Raw genomic sequence first — 21,107 nt, forward strand, 5'->3', positions numbered from 1 at the left:
TATTACGTGACATAGGTGAATGGATTTACACTACTAGTTAGTGGCTGCACTCAATTGTTAAATCATTCAAATTCACGAGGACAAACTAAGAAGACCAGAGTCAGTTTATAATAGTTATTTGAAATTTACTTACATATGTGGGGTTTGTTTCATCAATAAATGGATACTAGCTATTTTTAGCTGCAAAATTTTTCTTCTAAACCTTTAGAACACAAAATTTTGGATCATCCATGATTTGTTGGAAAATTCGTCTAAAAAATCTCCCTTTTTAGCATTAGTTTTGAGGCAGTATATCATTCCCTTGTTAGATTTCATTATTCTATTTTTGTCAGCGTCGAGTTCTCTTGTTGTTTTTGTTCTTAAGAGTTCAGCTGGTGATTAGTTACTTTAGGTCTTTCATGTCTTCCTTGGTCTCTCTCTTTTTCTTTCTTTTTTTCAGAGTTCAGCTGGTGATTAATTACTTTAGTCTTTCATGTCTTCCTTAGTCTCTTGGTTTTTTTGTTCTTCAGAGTTCATCTGGTGATTAGTTACTTTAGGTCTTTCATGTCTTCTTTAGTGTGTCGTTCTAGTTTCCTACTTTAGTTCGTTTCACAGCTTGTTTAGTCTTGGTCTAGATTAATAGAATAAAGAGAAAAGATATACGACTAGAGAATTTATTATTATAGGCAACATGTTCTCAATTATAATGGAAGATGTGCTTATATAGCCAATTTCTAAACAATAATTAATGAAATAGGTATTGACAAGGAAACTATAATAATAACACAACTATCCTATGATATTTTAACATAGATGACCGCATGTACCCTGTTTCTCTATCACTTGATGAATATTAGCTTTTAAAACAAAACCATAAGTTATTGGCAATTCTATCTGTACTCATCTGTCAATAATAGATTTGAAGGTCTTATTAGCTGTCAACTGAAGGCAATTATAAAATCGCAACTCTGCTTAGCGAGTCAAATGTAAGCCGTACTCCATCTCTCCAATTCAATTTCAGCAAATTAAGTACAATTAAACTGAACTTCATATAGTCAAACACTCTAATCAAACTAGAGGGACTGGAACCTAGTATCAAAAATTTTACTAAGATGTCAAATTGTTTCTTAGTATAATTTGTATTCTATGTTCCTCAGAACTTCATATATGGTCTTCCCTAACAATATAATCTAGTCAAGCCAAAATTTTGTCATGATTCTCTATTTTAAATACAGAAACTTTATAATATTGACTCAGTAGTCAACTAAGTCCTCGAGACTCCTTGGCTAAGTGCCTAAGTTCATAATTCCTGTTAAGGCAGCCAGTTTCCATTGGAAATGTGTATAGGAGCGGCTGGCAATTGTTTTACTACAAAATGAGCTATCGTAGTGTTAATTTCACCTCCACGAATATAAATTTTATTCCCTCTTTACTTGTGTTAAAGGAGGATTTTGGTTAACAAGATTTTTATGATTTTGGGGATTTTGGGTTTATGAAAAAAGAGGGCCTGAGCTTGAGAGATGTCTCGATTTGTCTCGGGTATCAGATTTCATATCTCAAGATGCCTGCGTAACCATGTTTTTTAGGATTAAGCACACGCAGTTCCGTTATATACTAAGGGATAAGCTAAGTTAAATAGTGAATTAATTAATTTTAATCTGATATAATTTTCGAGTCGTGATATCTTCCGGAATTAAAAGATATCATTTGGAGATATTTTCTGTAATTGTTGATTCTTTCCTTGTTTCAGTGAGAGGATAATTACTTGTGGGCAAGTAATTAATTATTAATCTGAATTAATAAAAGAAATTAGGAGATTATTAGAAAAAATAGGCTATCCAAAAAATGGCATAAATACTTGTTCCTTTATTCTCTCAAGTTATTAACATCCTCATTTCTTAGTTACTTGGCAAAATTTGAGCAGTGTAGATAAATTGGTATTAGAACAGAACAAGGTCTTGGAAGGCAGAAGTTGTGTGTTATTTGGAGTAGAAATGGACAACGAGCAACAAAAACATGATAATGAAGCATGAGGAGTCAATACTGACATAGAAACCAAATAGGAAGGCTTACAACTCCCATTCAAAGTTCATGAAGCTAATACCGATGAGCATTTGCCATGATTAGATCAAACAAAGAGATAGAAAGGAGTATTGAAAGGTCTTACAGCTTATGTAGTAAATAGAAGTGGAAGAGCCTTTCTTTAATACTATTCTACTGTTGCGGCTTCTGGTTGTTCATGCTACACTATTCCATCGGATATGGTGAAGAGTGAGATGCTAGAAAAATCTCAACAATGTAGCACTCAACCAAAATTCGATGATGTCGGATTATAACTTCTAGCAAGGTAAAAGGAGCAGGTATGAATGATGAAACTAAAAATCTTACTAGTGTATTTTAGCAAAAAATAGAATAAAATAGATCTCACCAGTGTAGGAACAAAGCATAACCCTGTCACTATGAGTTTGAATCAGTATATAAGGCACGCATCCCTCCTCACTTTGCACGATGCACAACAGCTTCAATTAAGTCGCACACCTCAGCTGATTAGGCACGTGAGGCAAGGCATTCGAACCAGGTGCAAGTATATTGACCCATCAATTGTAGCTGTTGACATAGTGACCAGCAGATTAGCACTGGTTTGACAAAGTTGCCTATAACTCAAATTTGATTCCTAGATAGCTTAAATTAGGATAAGGCATTACCTTTCTACCCTGAGCCCTTTAGCTCTTACAACTTATCCGACTTTAATCACTACACTGCAACAAATTCTCCAACAGATCACCAAAACATTAGGAACATAGAAAATAAAAACGTAAGGAAAGATGTAGAGTAATTATTTACCAGGTAAAATACGTATCAAACAATAGAACCGGACACGACAACAGGTCACTTCTTTCTCTAACAGAGTTATCATCACAGATATTGTGCAAGTTCATAGCAGTAAGAGACAGATCACGCAACTGCAAAGCAAAGCTAGGTGGGGATAAGTAAATTTCTGATAACCCCAACGATGAAGATAGATGCAATTCAGATGATTTGAACTTCCATCATATGTACCAATAGTAAAGGAACAGCATTTAGATAACCAAGTCCGACCAAAGCCATATTAAAGCTCAACTCTGCTCAATCTTCAATAAGTTTCGACCAATGAACCATATTAAAGCTCAACTCTCCTCAATATTCGATGAGTTTTGATCAATATGTCATATTCATTTGTTTGTGCTTTAAAGGGAATTACGCCGACTCCCCTTGATTTTTGTTATTGGTGAATAGGGTCTCGCATAAGTGATCCCTGCAAATGTGGACCGTCCACTTTCCCTCCACCAGAATTTATTGCCAAAAAGCTGGGCAAACGTATCGAACCGCAGATTCGCAGGATATATGGCCGAAGAAGAGTGGCTTATAGAAACGAAGATGTCACTATTAAGAAATGCAGTTCAGATTCTGACAAAGCAGATATTGTCAAGCCTTATAGTGAAGTTGGTTAAGCACAATTCTAATCCTGAAAGTCAATCTCCGGTTGCTCAAACGAGTCCAACTTCGAAGAAAACCAGACCAACTTTAGAAAAGTAATAGGAAACAAATTCTAGTGAGAACACAATTATAAAATTTCTCCACTTCTGATCCTGCAAATCAATCTCCGACTGCTCAAACCAGTCCAACTTCAAAAGAAGTTTCATCATAACATATTCTGATGAGAGCACAATCATAAAAATTCTCCACGTGAGTGAAGAGAAGGCATAATGAATAACTAAAAACAGTTTTCCTTCCAAATAAACTTAGATGAAGGATTTGCAGAAGTGACAGAATTTCATAAGTAGCGGAAATGGGTGAATTTCATAAGTAGCGGAAATGGGTTGCACAATCAACCACCTATCTCCTCTACAGATTCTTTAAAAGGACATAAATTCACAGGTTCATGTCAGAGAGTCCAGGCTCTCAAGTAGTTGAATGAAGATACAGAGACTGTTTCCCGCAACAAGCACCAAGTAATAGTAATAGATCAAAATGTTCCATGATATGCTCATGCTCTTTCAACAACATGCCTTCTAACCCTGAAGGAATGGGAGAAAATAGTTTGCAGAATAACAAGCAATTGTAATTGATTTGTTAACTGGAAGCCAGCTTGAAATGTTCTTGACAATAAGCAACTACTCATAGTTTCTGACCGAAAAGCACGATGGTCAAACAAGTAGAATGGATATTCATGCAACATAAAAAAGTGAGTCCCCCATATAACCTGCACATTCGCATTCCATAAACAATACTTCAACCTGCCAAGTACCATATAGTACTCAGTTAATCCAACTGATAGGCCAAGCCCCGTGAGATCATGTTCTCATAATCTCTCGTTGACATGACCTAAAGGATATAAATCCATATAGCAACCTAACACGAGTCAAATCAGATAACCAAGTAGTGCAACAGTGCATCTCAACCCATAGCCACAACCATGAACCATTAGCCAACATCGACGGCTAGCCCAACTAGTTAAATTTATGTATCTCTTACAAGATATTAGAACATTTTCTTCCAAAAATATTAGAAAAAACAAACACACACACACACACACATATATTATATATATAATACAAGCGGGAGTCATACAAACTTTGTTTGAAGAATATTACATTCAAACATTTGTACATGCAGAATGTCTATTCAAACTAAGCCACTTACTTGGATTAAACTTTTTTATTTACGTCATAACATGCATATCATTAGAATGTCTTGCATCACCAAGGACATTTTTTATCTTAGTCCAGTCTGCCCTTGAATCTTTAATTACCTCTAGAGCTTGCCAATCCATAACACCAGGAAGGCACATCATTCACGGTCTTTGCATCTTGAATTAGTTCTTGTGCTTGCGAACCGAGAAAACCAAAGCCAACCAGGCTTCCAAGCCCGATTATAAACAAACCATAAACTGTGTCTTCTGGGTTGTATTTACGGAGAAGATGGAAGCAAAGTACATCCACTACCAGCAGAAAAGATACTAGAAAGACCAACGAAATCCATCTGCCAATTATCCAGTTCTTACTCCAAACCGCAACAAGCCTACACAAAGAAACAGAAGTGAACATATGAGAGCATTCGATCAATCAGTAATTGTTCTATGCCCGACTGATATTTGGAGAAGGATGTCTGATCATAACCACCTCAAAGATAATACTCCATCTGATCCTTTATACAGGTCGTTTGACTATTTGCACATATCTTTAGGTGTTTTGAGTTTTGACTATTTGGTAAATATTTTTATTCAAAAAGAAAATTAAAATTACTAATTTTAAATATGTCATTGAAGGATTCAAATCTCTTTGTAAAAAGTCAAACAACCTATAATTAGGAGCCTGTTTGGCTGAGTTTATGCCGTATAAATTAATTAACATGACTTATGACTTAACGTGTCATAATGTGACTTAATATAATAAGCCTGAGTTTAAAATGTTTATTTGGGTAATTTTGACTCATCGGTTATTAAAAATATAATAATAATAATAATAACTTTAAGTCAGTTTCTAACTTATTTCTAAATTCCAACTTTAAACCGACTTCTAATATGACACCAATATTGCTTTAAGCCCAGACAAACAGGCTCTAGGCAGAACGATAACTAACTAAAGTTTGAACTTCTTGCACCTTGCCTCGACTGAACCTTATTGCTCTTCCGAGGTTGCGGGAAACAGAGACTGTGCACCTAACCACACAATCTCATCTTTGCCCTTAACGCGGCCGATGGGGTAACTAATGTTATCTTACCAAAGGAAAAACTCGAAGCAACATCACAAACAAATTCAAATTCTCAGAAAATTTTAATAGAAACAATTTCAATTTCAGCACGGACGAACAATCAATATGTGATTAGAAGAATTAATCACCAGTAATAACACGATTCCACAGAGATTCCGAGATTTGTAAGCTGTCAGATTACGGATCCAACACAATCATAAAGAGATCTAGAAATACTTGTATGAATCACAATAGTCAAAGCTATAAAAAACTGAGAGAGTAGAAGATGAAATAAAGTGCACCTCAGGTCACTTGATCTGTCAACGAGTTTCGCAGTCTTGCCTGTCCCATATGCATCGGCAGTTTTATATCCTTGCATAGCGAAATCGGCGAATTTTCTTTGCAGCGCTTAGTATTATTGGCGTGAGTTTTACATAATCGTTATCTATAATCAACTGCCTCCCTGTATTCGCTAAATGTATATACTCCGTCCTGCCTCCTTAGTATACTAGACACGTGCTCGAGGCCTTTCCAGAGTGGTGAAAAGATTTATGGGTCCTCTCGATGAGATTAGAATAAGTGTTTTTGGCTTAAAAGTAAATGAAAGGGCCGTGTGGGCAAGTTTAAAAAAAGTGATTTCTTGCTTAAACTAGACAAGTGAAGCAGAATTAAGAAGTAAATAAGCTAATAAAATGTTTGGAAAAGAAGCAGAAGCTTTGAAAGAGAAGTCATTAAATAAAGGGAGTGTATGTTGCGGCTTAAAAGCCCGTCTTCTATGTTTATAAAGTTAGAAGCATTTATTCGTACATTTGTGTAAAAGTCAAGAATCACTTATAAAAAGTTAGGAAAACTAGTTTTTGTTTCAGGATTTCTATTTCTTTCCCAAACACTTTAATCACTTGTAAGTCTTAACTTGCTTCTAACTTCTACTCCACTTTTTTATTTTAAGCAAGAAGTACTTATTTTAAGTTCACCCAAACGGCCCCAAAAATCAGGAATCCTAACTTTTTATAAGTGATTCTCGACTTTTTACACAAACAGCACGATAAGTGTTTCTAACTTAAAATTTCAAAAACGGGACTTAAAAGCCCCACTCAAGCACCCACTTGATTTTGTTTTCTAATATAAAAATGTCAATATTTATATAAAATTTCTGAAATCATTGATATACTTATATAAAAAATATAAAGAAGAAGCGAGAGGCGTGTAGGTGGCGACTCTCATGTATCTCCGTTTCATTTTTCAAATTTTCTGTAATTTTTGGATGAAAAATGTCAAAAATATAAACTATCTTTTTTAGTTTCGGATATATTAGAATCAAATGTCAGAAATAACTTTTTCAAAATATCAAAAATAAAATCTACCTACCTTTTTTTGATACAAAATTATCGGAAGAAAGTTTCAAATTATGATTTTAATTTTAAAAATATCAAAAAAAAAATCTTATAGATTTAATAATGTTTGTGCAAGACAACCAATCCAACGAAATTGAAGAAAGGAGTCATTCATATACAAATTTATTTTATTTCACAAATATTAATTTTGAATCATTAATATAATTTTTATAAATCGGCGCAACGCGCGGTTTCTCAAACTAGTGTAAAACTAGAGTTTGTTAATTGTTATGCCATATCTCGGCGTTGTCTTACTTTTTTTTTTTTTAACAAAATGCAAATTCATTCCATTAAATTAAAAAAAGTCTAGTCGGGACAAATTCCCAACTGACAATGCAATCAGGTTGATAAACAATAAAACGAGCTAAACAAATAGCCACATTGTTTCCAGACTGCTTAACACACTGAATCCAAGGATTTTTGAAACTGAAAATGAATACAAAGGCTTCTCGAGTAATTTAGCCTACATCAATCCCAAAAATGGTATCTTCACAATTGACCTTCACAATAGTTCCATGGCTGTTGCGGTGTTCAGGCGACTCAGTTGTAAAAACTAAGGGGTCATTTGCTAAATTTTAACGGTATTTGCTGGATGAGTGAAATTCTGAACCAATGATAAATCTGGATGATGAAGAGATGACGTTGTTTGTTACATCTGAACAATATTTTCTGAATAATCGAAAATATGGATAAATTATAAATATGATACCTGAATGAGTGGTGACGTTAGCTAAAAAATTAATTTTTAATGATATAATATAATATACTTTTTTATAAGACAAAAAAATAGTCTTGCAGTTCAAAAGAATTTATAAAATTTTAATACATAATTTATAGTTCAAATTAAGAACTACCTTATGTTATTTAATTAAAAATTAAAATATAAAGTAGAGTAAGAAATATAATATATCAAAATTTTAAAAAATATTGAAATTACAGTATTCAAAATTATGCATAACACGGTTTATTATGTACAACACATACGAAGCCGTGGCGAGAGAGTTCCTGGACGAGAGAGGCTACAATTTTTAAAGTGGCTCATTCAGATAATTTAAGTGTCATTCACATGTAACAGACTCATAACAAACAATCTGAATGAATGATAGGAATATGCCTCGTCCAGTTCTCTTAGATTTCGTCTAGGGGTTAACAAACGAGGCCTAAGTAATGAGGAACAAGAGTCCTCGAATAATGAACAATTATAATTTGTGAAAGGTGAGCACATGCGATCGCCACCATTTCAAGCATACCCCAGCTATCTACATGCGGGGAGCCAGCTATAAACATGCTGAAAGTATTAATGATGCGATAATCCAGATCTCTCAAAACTCCGTCCCAATCATTCTCATTGATAACACAGAAAGACATAACAACCAAAAATATAACAATGCGGAATCACCCGAAAATTGGGTACTAAATCAATACACGCCAAAAGGCGAGACGAGAAAACACAATCGAACCTTTGATTTCAAAAGATTTGAATTATTCAGAAAACCAAGCCCAAGCTCAAATCCGAAAAGATCCGATAATAAAAATCGATTAAAATCTTCGAGGTTTAAGCAACACTCAATTTTATTGAATTAGAAAATAAGTAGAGGGCGGGGCGCTGGGCAGGGGAGGGAGGTTGATTAGAAAAGTAAGGGGAAAGGAGGCTCGAAGAGGAATGAAGGGGAGAGATGGGGGTGGCGGCCGCTTGTGGAGGGTAGAGGATAGGTTAGGGTAGGTGGACTCTCATTAAACTAGAACTCTTACTTTTCTTTTATTAATTCAGATAATTAATTATTATCTGCAAGTAATTATTTAATTATTTTCTCTCTCAAACTAAAAAAAGATCAATCAGAAAAAAAATTCAAACCATATATTCAAATCAGGAAGATCACAACAACTCGGTGATAGAAAATATATTTCGAATAGTTATTATCCTTATATTTATTATAGTTTATACTTAATTGAATATTTATTAACTTAGATTTTAATATTTTATCGTAACGAGAAAGAAATTCTAAATTAAAAATGGATTTAGGGTAATTAGATTTTTTTTTTTGAATTTATCAGTTAACCATGCAAAAACTATTGTTTGGATTAATGATTTTAAGAAGTTGGATTTAGCAATTGAACAATCATATATCTATACTATATTATATTATATATTATTATTATTCTATTAAAACTAAAATATTAAAAATTTATTGATTGCTTAAGTTTTATCAATCGGTCGATATTATTTTACGAATCTCTTTAATATAATGTGTTCTGATAAATCATGTTATCATCAATTAAACCAAAACATTCAAAAATTTGGTTAGGTATATAATCTGTTTTATATTTCAATTAAATTTAAAATATAAATAATAAAATTACAAATGTTAAAAATCACTCGTGTATGGCGCAAGTTATAAATTGGTATATAACAAAATGAGAGTACATAATTTCTATTCGAACCTCACTTGCTTCGAAAAAGCTTTCATCATAAATTTCACAACCCACACAGATCCTCAATGTCTTAAATCACCAATGACATTTTTGATCTTAGTCGAGTCTCCTCTTGAACCTTCAATCAGATCTTAGTCCAGTCAACCCGTAACACCATGAAGGCACATCATACGCACTCTTTGCATCTTGAGACTTGAATCAGCTCTTGAGCTTGAGTACCTAGAAAACCAAACCCAACCAGATTTCCAAGCCCCATTATGAACAAACCATAAACCGTGTCTTCTGGATTGTACTCACGGAGAAGATGGAAGCAATGCATGTCCACTAGCAGTAGAAAAATGACTAGAAAGACTAACGCGATCCATCTACACCAATTATCCAGTTCTTGCTCCATAAAGTCACAGGCCTAAACAAAGATCAATTAATCTACCAATTAAATCTAAAAAAATAATATAAATTAATAAGAAAGATTTCATTACACAATGAAATATGGATAGCGGTCCTAGCATATGATTGTACATTGTTTTCTAGCAGTTGGATAAATATCCAGCTGTCAAGATTATAATATTTTTTTTAACATTCTAGCGCATTTTACCTGTTGGATGGGGACTCATCTAGCAGTTCAAAAACGCTAGATATGTCATTTTAATTGTCTAGCGGTTAAAAAACGCTAACCGTGTTAAACGTATGTTATAATCCTGGCAGCTGGATATTAATTCAAAGACCAAGAATCTATATATTATAAGGAATTTATCAAAATTACGGTTTTTTCTAACTTTTTTTGCGGTTTTACTATCTTTTGAAAAAAATACAAAAATACTAACTTTTTAAAAACTATTTGCAAAATTACTGTGTGCAACTAGATGCAACCACATACAACTTTTGTTAATTGGTCCCGTAGGAGTGGCAAATATGGTTTCAATCTAGTTGCAAGTATGGTTGCATGTGAGTGCAACGTACGTGTTGCATACAATATTTTTACAAATATTTTTAAAAGTATGATATTTTTGCAAAATACTTAAAAAAAATATAGTATTTTTGCAAAAATAATATTGGACTTAGGTATTTATGAAAAAAATCCCTATATTATATCATGGGCCCGACAATCATACGCGATGGACGAGAAACCATGAAATATATGTTATTATAGCCTATCTTCATAATCAAATAAAAAGAATAAACATCACCTTTTTCCACTGAATCGTTCAGCTTTATTCAGAGTCTCGAGTTCTCCAGATCCATTAGCGTTAGCGACCTCAGATGTTGTGTTCCCATTCATAGCAAACTCCGCTGGCACTTGTGTAGCAACCTTGTGCAATCGCCTCAGGAGCTATACCTAAGTTTCATCTACTTGACTATAAAATTGGTTGATTTCTAAAGTTGGCTCTTTAAGTTCAAGGCGCCTTTTGGCTTATTCGAAAAATTATTTGATATTTTTTGAATTAAATAAATATTTTCAAAATTATACACTAATCTATTTAAAATAAAGAATGTTAAATAGTTTTAGGCCAACTCCAACCATAGATCCAAATTTGAATCACCAAATGATCCAAATTTAGGGCGAAATCCAAATCCTATTCCAACCATGTGATCCAAATATAGATCCAAATTCACTCACCCTTATAATATTCATATACTTTGATTTTAAATATTTTAAAAAACAATTAACTAATTTCATCATTAATTATAGGGGAATTATCTTGTATACTTTTTTTCCAATCTTATTTTCAAAAATACTACCTTCTTCAATCTTATTTTCGAATCTCTAAAATATTTTCAAAAATACTACCTTTTTGAAAATATTTTCTAAAAATACGGTGGTTGCATATGCAACTATATATGCAACTACAAATCCTGATTTCAAGTTTCAGTTTTCAAATGTCATTTTCGACCTCATATTTGGAATATATATATATATATATATATATATATATATATATATATATATATATATATATATATATATATATATATATATTCCAAATATGAGGTCGAAAATGACATTTGAAAACTGGAACTCGAAATCAGGAATTCAGTTGCATATATAGTTGCATATGGTTGCATTCAGTTGCATATGGTTGCATTCAGTTGATTCTATTGCAATCTAATGGCCCCGCCAGGGGCACACCATACATCCATTACAACCTTATATGCAACCATATATGCAACTGAATTCCTGATTTCAAGTTTCAGGAATTCCTGAATTCCTGATTTCCAGATTTCAACTTGAATTCCTGAATTCCTGATTTCAACTTGAATTCCTGATTTCAAGTTTTCAAATGTCATTTTCGACCTCATCGTTGGAATAAATATATATATATATATATATATATATATATTTATTCCAACGATGAGGTCGAAAATGACATTTGAAATTTGAAACTTGAAATCAGGATTTGTAGTGAAGGTAGTATTTTTGAAAATATTTTAGTGAAGGTAGTATTTTTGAAAATAAGATTGGATAAGGTAGTATTTTTACAAATAAGATTGAAAACGTGGTTATGAATAAAAAAAGCCCATAATTATAATAATACAATTAATGACTAGACAAAGATAAAATATTACAAAATAATTCGAAAAAGTTAAAACAGTAGATAAAAATAAATTAAAAGCATTAAAATATTACATTAAAATACTAATTCTCATAATTTTTCCCACAAATGCTAAACAAGTGCATTTCGAAGTTCAAGATGAACAATATTTATCTTTGATTTTTCTGTAAAGATTAATAAATTGTTGAAATTTTATGTATTTTGAAATTATAATTTATTATTAATCATATTTTCTTGAATAACAATTTATAATTAATCGTTGTTTTAATTATATTCTAATCTTAATTAATCTATCTTTAATAACATTAACAAAATTATCAAATAATAAAAGTAATAATATTTTAATTTTAAAAAGATTTGGATCAGTGAATAATAGTGATCCAAATTTGGACGAGTACTATTCACTGATTCAAATTTGGATCACTTTTTAGTCCACAGTTGGAGTGGTTTGAGGCAGAACTGTCCCAAATTTGGAATTTTGGATCACGGTTGGAGATGCCCTTAAGATACTCAAGTCAAGAATTATAAGATATACAAATATAGCATAGCAATCAAAAAATATACTAAATAAAATCCTAAATTGAAATAAAACAAAAATATTCACTAAACCCACCTCTTCTTGTATGACTTCACTCATGGGAGTTGGGACACAGCATTAGTCTTACGAGCCTGTTTGTCTCAGCTTTAAACTGGGACTAAAAGCTGTTTTCAATTTTAAACTAAAAAATGTCTTTATCTTTGTTAAAAACAAGTCTTTAATAAATATAAAAAAAAGGAAAAAAAAAGGAGAGAAAAATTAACTCAAACAGGCTTCAAAACTTCCTTTTTCCGTCGAGAAACATGCCTTACGACTTTGTATTTGCATGTCATTTTCTTGAGCATGCTGCGGAGGTTATTTAGCAAAAATGAGGTGTTATTTCAAAAAGACTTAATTACCAAAAAAACTATACAACTATCATGTTTTTTTCATTTTAACCATAATAGTATATTTATTGCAGGATAATGCAAGTAACTTTAAATTTTTTTTCAGAAAACCCAATTTCACTAATCCATAACCACGGTTAAGTTAAAATTGAGATGTATGCCACATATATTATCAAGTTATTAATCCTGAAGAGTAGCGGCTGCGGGTTTCTACGTAAAAATAATTAACTAATTAATATGTGAATTTTATTAATTTTTTACTATCCAATTTAAAGGTCAAAATCCTAATTCACAGATATGAAGCGAATCATAATTTATGTATGAAGGTAGAGGACACTGTTAGCATGATTCTTTTGAAACACAATCAGCCTACTAGATACCTGTGTAGCGATAATTATTCATGTGATATAAATAATTGTATCGAATTTATAAATTTATTCAAACTCTTGATCGCTTTATGAATTAGTATTACTAATTTTGTCGATATATTACTGCAGCATGGATATGATAAATGTGTTTTGTTCGGGTACAACCTACACAAGCACATATAAATAATATGGTATTTTGAGATTTCTACATGATTTTTAAAAAATATTATATATTTTATATGCATTTTGTTAGTAATTGTTTGAACAATAAAACTTTATTGAACTGGTATTCATCTAAAAAAACAAACAATTCAAATGCTATGATTTTCGATAATAAATATAATTCTTCAACAATATTAATATATATATATATATATATGTAATTTTAAAATAAGAGTAAATTCTTACTAATCAAAAAATATGTAAACTAAACTAAATTAATTATTTAGCAGACAATAATTTAAAATTATATTATGAGTAGCCCTAATAATTCTTTGGTCTGTGTATAATGAATTATGTAAATATTTAAACAAAAATTATAAAAAAAATGATATTTTAGTAATGTTGCCTAGGACATCCATTTAACCATGGTTAAAATTGGGTTCTCTCAAATATGTTTTCTATTAGTTAGTTGCATTTTTCTGCAACAAAATTAGTATTATGGTTAAAATGAAAAAATCATAAAAGTTTAATAATTTTTTCAGTAATTAAGTCTTTCAAAAATAAAAATACGCCCAACGGATGCTAAAGAAAGGAGCCCTTATTTTCTTGTCAACTTTTGAAAATGCAACTGGGCAACCATTTATTTTATGCGTCAGTCCATCACGTGTTATGCGACTGTTTGTTAGTGTTATTTTATTATTTTTCTCATATTAAATTATATAAATATTAAAATAATACAGTATCTAATATTTAAGATCATTTATACAGCCCGTGGGCTGCGTGTAGTGGATCAGGACTATATTATACTACCAGGGATATGAGAGTTTTTTGTTCATGACACTACGTAATATTTTCACCCGAGCCCCTTTGAAAGCTACCGGTTTGTAGGTTTAGGTAGGCTTGGGGCAGGCTTGACCGTATAACCGGTTTCCGGAACATTTTTGACTTTAAGCTGAAAAATATATGTTTGTGTAAAATGTTAGAAGTCGGGCTAAAGTCAGAAATAGTCGGGCACTGAGTTAAAGCCAAAAATTAGTTTGAGATACTTGTTTTGTTACTTAATTTTTTTGGATTTATGATAAAAAAATAAAATTTCCCTCTTATTTAAAATTTCATTCATACTAAGTAATATTTAAAATAGTCCACAAAATAATATAAATAAGAAACGTTAAGGGTGTAAACGAGCCGAGCAGAGCCGAGCACTTCTAGATTAGGCTTGAACTCAATTAAAAAGTTTGGGTTCGAGCTCGAGTTCGATCGAGCCTTAATTTTAGGCTCGAAACTCGGCTCATGAAACTTCCATCGGCTCGAGTTCGTCTTGAGTGCTCGAATGATTTCACCAAATATTAACAAAAACTCGAAACATGATCCGTTTGGCTCGAGTTCGATTCAATCAACAATATAAAAATTAAATATTTTATATATAATATAGAAAAAATATAAAAATAATTATAATAACACAAGTTTAATTAGAATCGCGAGTCTCATGAACCGAGTAACATGAAGTTCAAACTCGGCTCGATAAATTATTCGAATAGCTCGAGCTCGAGTTCGTCTTGATTATTTTTGAGCCGAATTCAAATAATTTATGAATCAAGTTCGAGCAGCCCACGAATTGTTCGGGTAATTTACACCCCAACGTTAACAAGGTGGAAGAGGGACCGGGGAGCAGCAATCACTATTATTAGAGTATCTCCAGGAGCCTCCTTATTGGCTCCTATCTCTTGGAGCAACATTTTTCCTCTCCCTCCTCAAATCTCAAGTCAAGAGCCTAAATAAATAAAGAAACTCTTCGAGATGATCTTATCACAAGACCTAGAGCACCCTTGAACCTGACAAGGAAAGGAATAGGACAGGTGATAAGGATTCTCAGCCGCCACTTGATTGAAATCCAATGGCTTGTATCCTGGTTTCATAAAGTCCCGAGTCGTCTATAAAGACTTTCACAGCTGAGGGTGTTTCCAGGAAAGTAACGACTTGATATTATTATTAGGTGCTGCTCAAAGAAGAAGAAGCAGAAGATCAGTTATGAAAGGAAATAAAACATCGGATCTCAATAAAGGTTATGCAAGAAAACACGGTGACTCTGAACAAAGGTTCAACTACTTTGCTCTTAGAGTTTTTCATCTATGTTTATGTTACTTGATCTATTTTATGTATAATTTTTTCATATATTTCACATTTTTATTTTTTGCAGATCACTAACAATTTCTTATATTTAATCAGTTTAATTTTTTATTTATGTTTGTCAAACATGTTAAGCATATCATCATATATGATATACTCTTAAATCCTGAATCCTTTAATTTTAATCTTAAAAATTATGTCCGCTAGTGGCTCCATCTCTGATAGCCTCGAAAAACTCGGAGTCTGAATTGATGAATATTTTCTTGCCGAGTCGGAATGGGTGATTATTTGGCTGTGTTCGGTTTCTGCTAAAAATAATGAATATGATGCACTACGCTTTAGATAAAGAACAACTGCTTAACACCTTGCTGTTGGTATGCCGCATATACTTGGACAATATGTACGCAGAAAATGGAAGGACATATCTGGCCTAGTGAATGAAAGATATTGTAATTCTTTGATACGCAGTCTCATCTACTCTAGGGCTGTTCCGGTTTTGGTAAAGAGGAATGGAAGCGATAGGTTTGTTGGCAACATTACAATCCTTTGCATTTGTGATTGAATAATAACATTAGGCTTTTGCGACATTTGAAACTGAATTATTCAAGTGGACCATGGTCTTCTGAAGAAACAACCTAGCAGAGAGACGAGAACTGGTGGTGTTCAAATTGTTTACCTAAGCAAGGACATTACCTGTAAATTGGGACTTGTGCAAGATAAAGAGTGACGTATCTGATTACTGGACCAGGAGGTGGGTACTGATCGGAACATAGTTGGTGCCAGAATATTGGTAGGAGTGGCCGTTTTGAGCATAACTTGGGTGAACTGGAATTATGTGTCGATTTAACTTTGGTACACTTAATAATATGCATAAAGTTCTAAAGTAGTCTACATCTGTCTGTGTTTGTGTTACATGAAGTCATGAACTGAGTTTTCTGTATATTTTTTAATTTCTAATATGAGGATTATTTTTTCTCTGTTTTAATTACATAATAGGTCTTGCTGAATACAGATCTCACAAACTCTATTGAGTCTTTTTCATCAGTGCTAACTGATTTTCTTTCTTGGTTTCTTTTTCTACTGATATTTCTCATGTGATGTTTTTGTTGCATTTATCATCCTCGTAAGCTAGAACGACTTCCATTTTTGTTCAACCCCTCTCCCCCGACCCTTTTTGTTCTATTTGCTGAACCCACCCTTTTTGTTTTTCAACTGCACTATTTTAAAAAATTTCACAATTCATATTTGCAGTAGATTGTAAACTACTATATATATTATTGTGATCTATCAAATTATGGTTCGTAGATTTAGAACACATCTTCTCATATTATGAGTTTATATTCATAGTTGTCACACTATTTTTAGATTACTGTTTTCTTGTCAGTGGTTCGTGCTTAAAATAATCAGTGTGATGCACTATGCTTCAGATAACACGACTGCCTGACAGCTTGCTAGTGGAACGGTGCATAAAATTTGGACAGTTTGTTCACTGAGGAGGGAGGAAGTATCTGGCTAAATGAAAGATGGTGCGACTTGTTCAGTACGCCTTCATACACAGTCTCATCTAACTCTAGGGCTGTTCAAGTCTTAGTAAAGAGAAGTGGGAGCCATGGGTGTGTTGGCACTTGGCACCATTACTATCCTTAACTTCAGAGCCATTCATTCAGTATTTTCGTGACATAAGAATAGCGGTAGGTTTCTTCTACATCTGAACACCTTAAAATAATCAAGTGAACCAAGGTCTTCTAAAGAAAACCTGGCAGAGACAAGAACTGGTGATGTTGAAGTCTTTTACATCAACATGGACATAAAACTTATATTGGGGAGTTTGCAAGATATAGAGTGACACATCTGATTACTGGACTAGGTGTGTAGTGATTGGAACATATCCGGTGTCGAGATTTTGGGTTGGGCAGGGGTGGCTATTTTAGCAGAACTTGGATGAAAATAAAATCAAATGTGGGTGAGACTGAATGAGAATTGCAAATGATTGAAGCCTGGGAACGGGAAAAACTGATATGGTGTTTTATATATAATTAGCTTCAAGAACAGTTGATATTTTACTATGGAAGACGATAGAACTGGCATAATACTTGATTTCATAGTTCAAGACATGATATTAACATCTTTACATAATATATACATAAAGTTATAAGATATGGACATATCTGATGTGATGTGTTTTGTCCTTGAGGCTTATCATTTTGTTGCTGCTGCTATATTCAAAGATTATATTTTCTTCTCTTATTTTATTACAACAAAGTCTTCCTCATACAAATCTTGCAAACTTTCTGGAGTTCTTTCGTCACTGTTGGATCTTCCCCAATCTTGTGGGTTGTTTTTGTTTTGCCCATGTTGTCACGTCGATAAGTCGAGTCGAGTCGATAGAGGTCCAGCTTATCGACTAGTCGACTAGTCGTAGACTAGTCGCTGACTAGTCGAAAAGTTAATTAATAGTTAATTAAATAATATATATTATTATATACATTATATACGTCGTTTCCTATAACTAGTCATATGTATATCAATCACAAAATAGATATGTTAGTTACAAACATATCTTTTCCCCCTTTTCATGTATACACATTAACACACTACACACATTAACTGTACCAATATATAAACAGATTATACTACATGTATATTCAGTTTTAATCAACTTATGCATACATAAACACATCCACACACAAAGATCTATAAACTTAGATTATCATGTTGATTATTGTTGATTTTGAGTAGTTTCATAGAATTTTATTTTTTTTTCATTTTAATTTTTGATTGAATTTTACACTTGTCGACCGACTAGTCGACCAAGTCGACCGACTAGTCGATAAGTCGATCAATTAGTCGACCAAGTCGACCGACTAGTCGACAATTCGCAAGTCGACCTCTCCAGTCGATTTTCTAAACCCGACTAGTCGACTAGTCGTCGACTAGTCGCGACTAGTCGAGCGCCGTGACAACAAACTTTTGCCTCATTTCTCCTCGTAAACAGAGTTCCCCTAATTTGAGTTGGAATTAATGAATAATTTATTGTCTTCCTTCGTGCCAAAAAAACTGTAAATTATGCAGTATGCTTTAGATAACTCAACAATTGCTTAAGAGCGGTGAGACTGATTGGAATAGCAAAAAAATATATATATATATATATCTAACTTTAGTATGCTGTTATAATCTCTCCCCTAATTTATCCACCTCTTTTACATTGTGTAGGCCTGTTTTGTTATGGAGTAAGAACTGGATAATTGGCAGGTGGATTGCATTGTGCTTTTTAATCTTCTTTTTACTGGTCGTTGATGTGCACTGTTTTTATCTTCTACGTAAATACAACCCAGAAGACACAGTTTACGGTCTGTTAGTTATGATCTTTGGAAACCTGGTCGGCTTTGGTTTTCTGGGCACGCAAGCTAGAGAACTTATTGAAGATTCAAATACTGTAAATGATCTGCCTTGGTGGTGCTATGGGTTGACAAGCTCTACATCGGATTGAGGATTCAATGTTAGGTGAGCTCGAGTTCGACCTGAATTGAAGCTGCAGTAAGGTTGTAATATCAGTTAAAGTCGCACGGGATGAAATCTAAGTGCTACAAATAATGTTTCATAGAGGCCTCCAAGGTTCGTCACCCGTGACGTGTTTAAAAATGAAGGTAATCTGGTTAATTTGTTTGGAAATATAGTAGCCTTTGTTAATGGTGACTCTTTCCTATGAATATGTATTGTTGGGCTTTGAACTTCTTGTTGAAGTTCCATTACTTTTGCCTTTTGGTGTGGTAATTGTTAAATACTTTGTACTTGTGTTCTGTTAACAGATTTATACTACCCGCTGTTATGAATTTCTTTTACAATTTTTTTGGTTAATAGTTGTTTTAACTAATTGAAAATTAGCTGCACAAGCTCATTACTGATTACTGGTGGCTAGGTTCAAATTTAGGCCCCGATTTAGGATATATGTATAGTATAGGGTCGCGCTCCAATGTTTAAAATAGAATCATAGATACACTAAGGTTCTGCTGCAGAACCCTATAATTTTTCATAGATTTTCAGGATTTAAATTTAAATACATGTTTTTTTCATCGTTGTGTGTGTTCAAAAGTAATTTCAAAATATAATACATAAATAAGACATTATGTGCAGTTCTGCTGCTGAACCCTAACTAACTTGAAATAAGAGCATCTCCAGGGGTAATCCCTATACTGGTTACCTAAAAAATAATAAAATAATAGTTACTTAAAATATAGGTAAGCAAAAAGTTGTTTTACTCCAATGGTATTACCTATACTTGTTACTTATAATTTAAAAATTAATATTTATTTAATATTTAAGGTAATATATGTGAGAAGAGTTAGAGTTGGAGTAAATATATGTTATATTATATAGGTAATATTGATGATATGGCATTATAGGGGTTGGATTTTTGCTTCCTCAAATAAGGGGATGAGTTTTCTCTCCCTTAAAATTTTTAGGGGATAGGGAGTTGCATTTAGGGGTGGCAATCGTTTCGTTTCGTATACTTTCGTTTCGTGTATTTTCGTGTTTCGTGTACTCAAAGGTAAAACCCGTATCCGCCCGTTATTAATTTCGTGTACCTAATTTGAAACCCGTATCCGTTTCGAATCGTTTCATGTATATTTTGTGTACTTTTCGTGTATATTATATATAAAAATATTAATATATTTTTTAATCAAAAAATGGATTTAATATATATTTTCCTTTATAAATTTATTAAATGTGAATGATATATATTATACTTGTATACAATTCTTCATAAATTTGTTAATGTATCTACAATATATATCCACACATACATGTAAATATATACTTTATACTCAATTATATATTTAATATATCATTACATATATATAATAAATATAATCTACAAATATTTCGTGTACTTTCGTGTATTTCGTGTACCCCAAATGAAAACCCATATCCGACACGAAATCTATCGTGTAATTTCGTGTTCGTGTACTTTCGTGTTTCGTGTATCGAAAATCAAAACCCATATCCATTTTTTTCGTGTCGTTTCGTTTCGTGTTAGCGTGTTACGTGTCAAATTGCCAGGTCTAGTTGCATTGGAGAACTGATTTTTGATGCTAACCCTTAAATCTTGTCCACCTAGACCAAATATGAGTAAGGAGAGTGTGCATTGGGGTTGCTCTAAGGTAATGGTTCTGAGGGTTCTTTTTCTAATGGTTCTCTGTTGAACATGACCCATATATGAATATGCTTAATGTCTTCCTAATTATGAAAATAATTAGGAAAAAAGATGCTCCCATCACATCCCAATACGATATTACCGGCCTTTGCAAGAGATTATAATTGGATGGCGCTAGTATAGTTATCAGATATCCAACACTCGTATGACGGGCATAACTTTAAAGTGGTGCGAGAAATTTACGCAAATTTGAGAGAACGAACACATATGACAGATCTTA

General features: G+C 32.7%; 2 long non-coding RNA genes across 3 annotated transcripts; one reads left to right on the plus strand and one right to left on the minus strand.

The window, feature by feature from the left end:
* Positions 1-2,300: 2,300 nt before the first annotated feature.
* Positions 2,301-6,273, minus strand: LOC108202826 (uncharacterized). Of its 2 annotated transcripts, none has more exons than XR_010287584.1 (5): positions 6,015-6,273; positions 2,824-5,040; positions 2,685-2,738; positions 2,408-2,586; positions 2,301-2,315 (listed from the first exon to the last, which is right to left on the minus strand). It is a non-coding gene; the product is annotated as an uncharacterized LOC108202826 (long non-coding RNA). The 2 variants fall into 2 exon arrangements; XR_010287583.1 differs by having other exon boundaries at positions 2,304-2,318.
* A 9,077-nt stretch (positions 6,274-15,350) lies between these two features.
* Positions 15,351-19,530, plus strand: LOC108202676 (uncharacterized). Its single transcript, XR_001803198.2, has 2 exons — positions 15,351-15,641; positions 18,886-19,530. It is a non-coding gene; the product is annotated as an uncharacterized LOC108202676 (long non-coding RNA).
* Positions 19,531-21,107: the final 1,577 nt, after the last annotated feature.

The sequence above is a fragment of the Daucus carota genome, chromosome 9, assembly GCF_001625215.2.
Source record: "Daucus carota subsp. sativus chromosome 9, DH1 v3.0, whole genome shotgun sequence".
NCBI lineage: Eukaryota > Viridiplantae > Streptophyta > Magnoliopsida > Apiales > Apiaceae > Daucus > Daucus carota.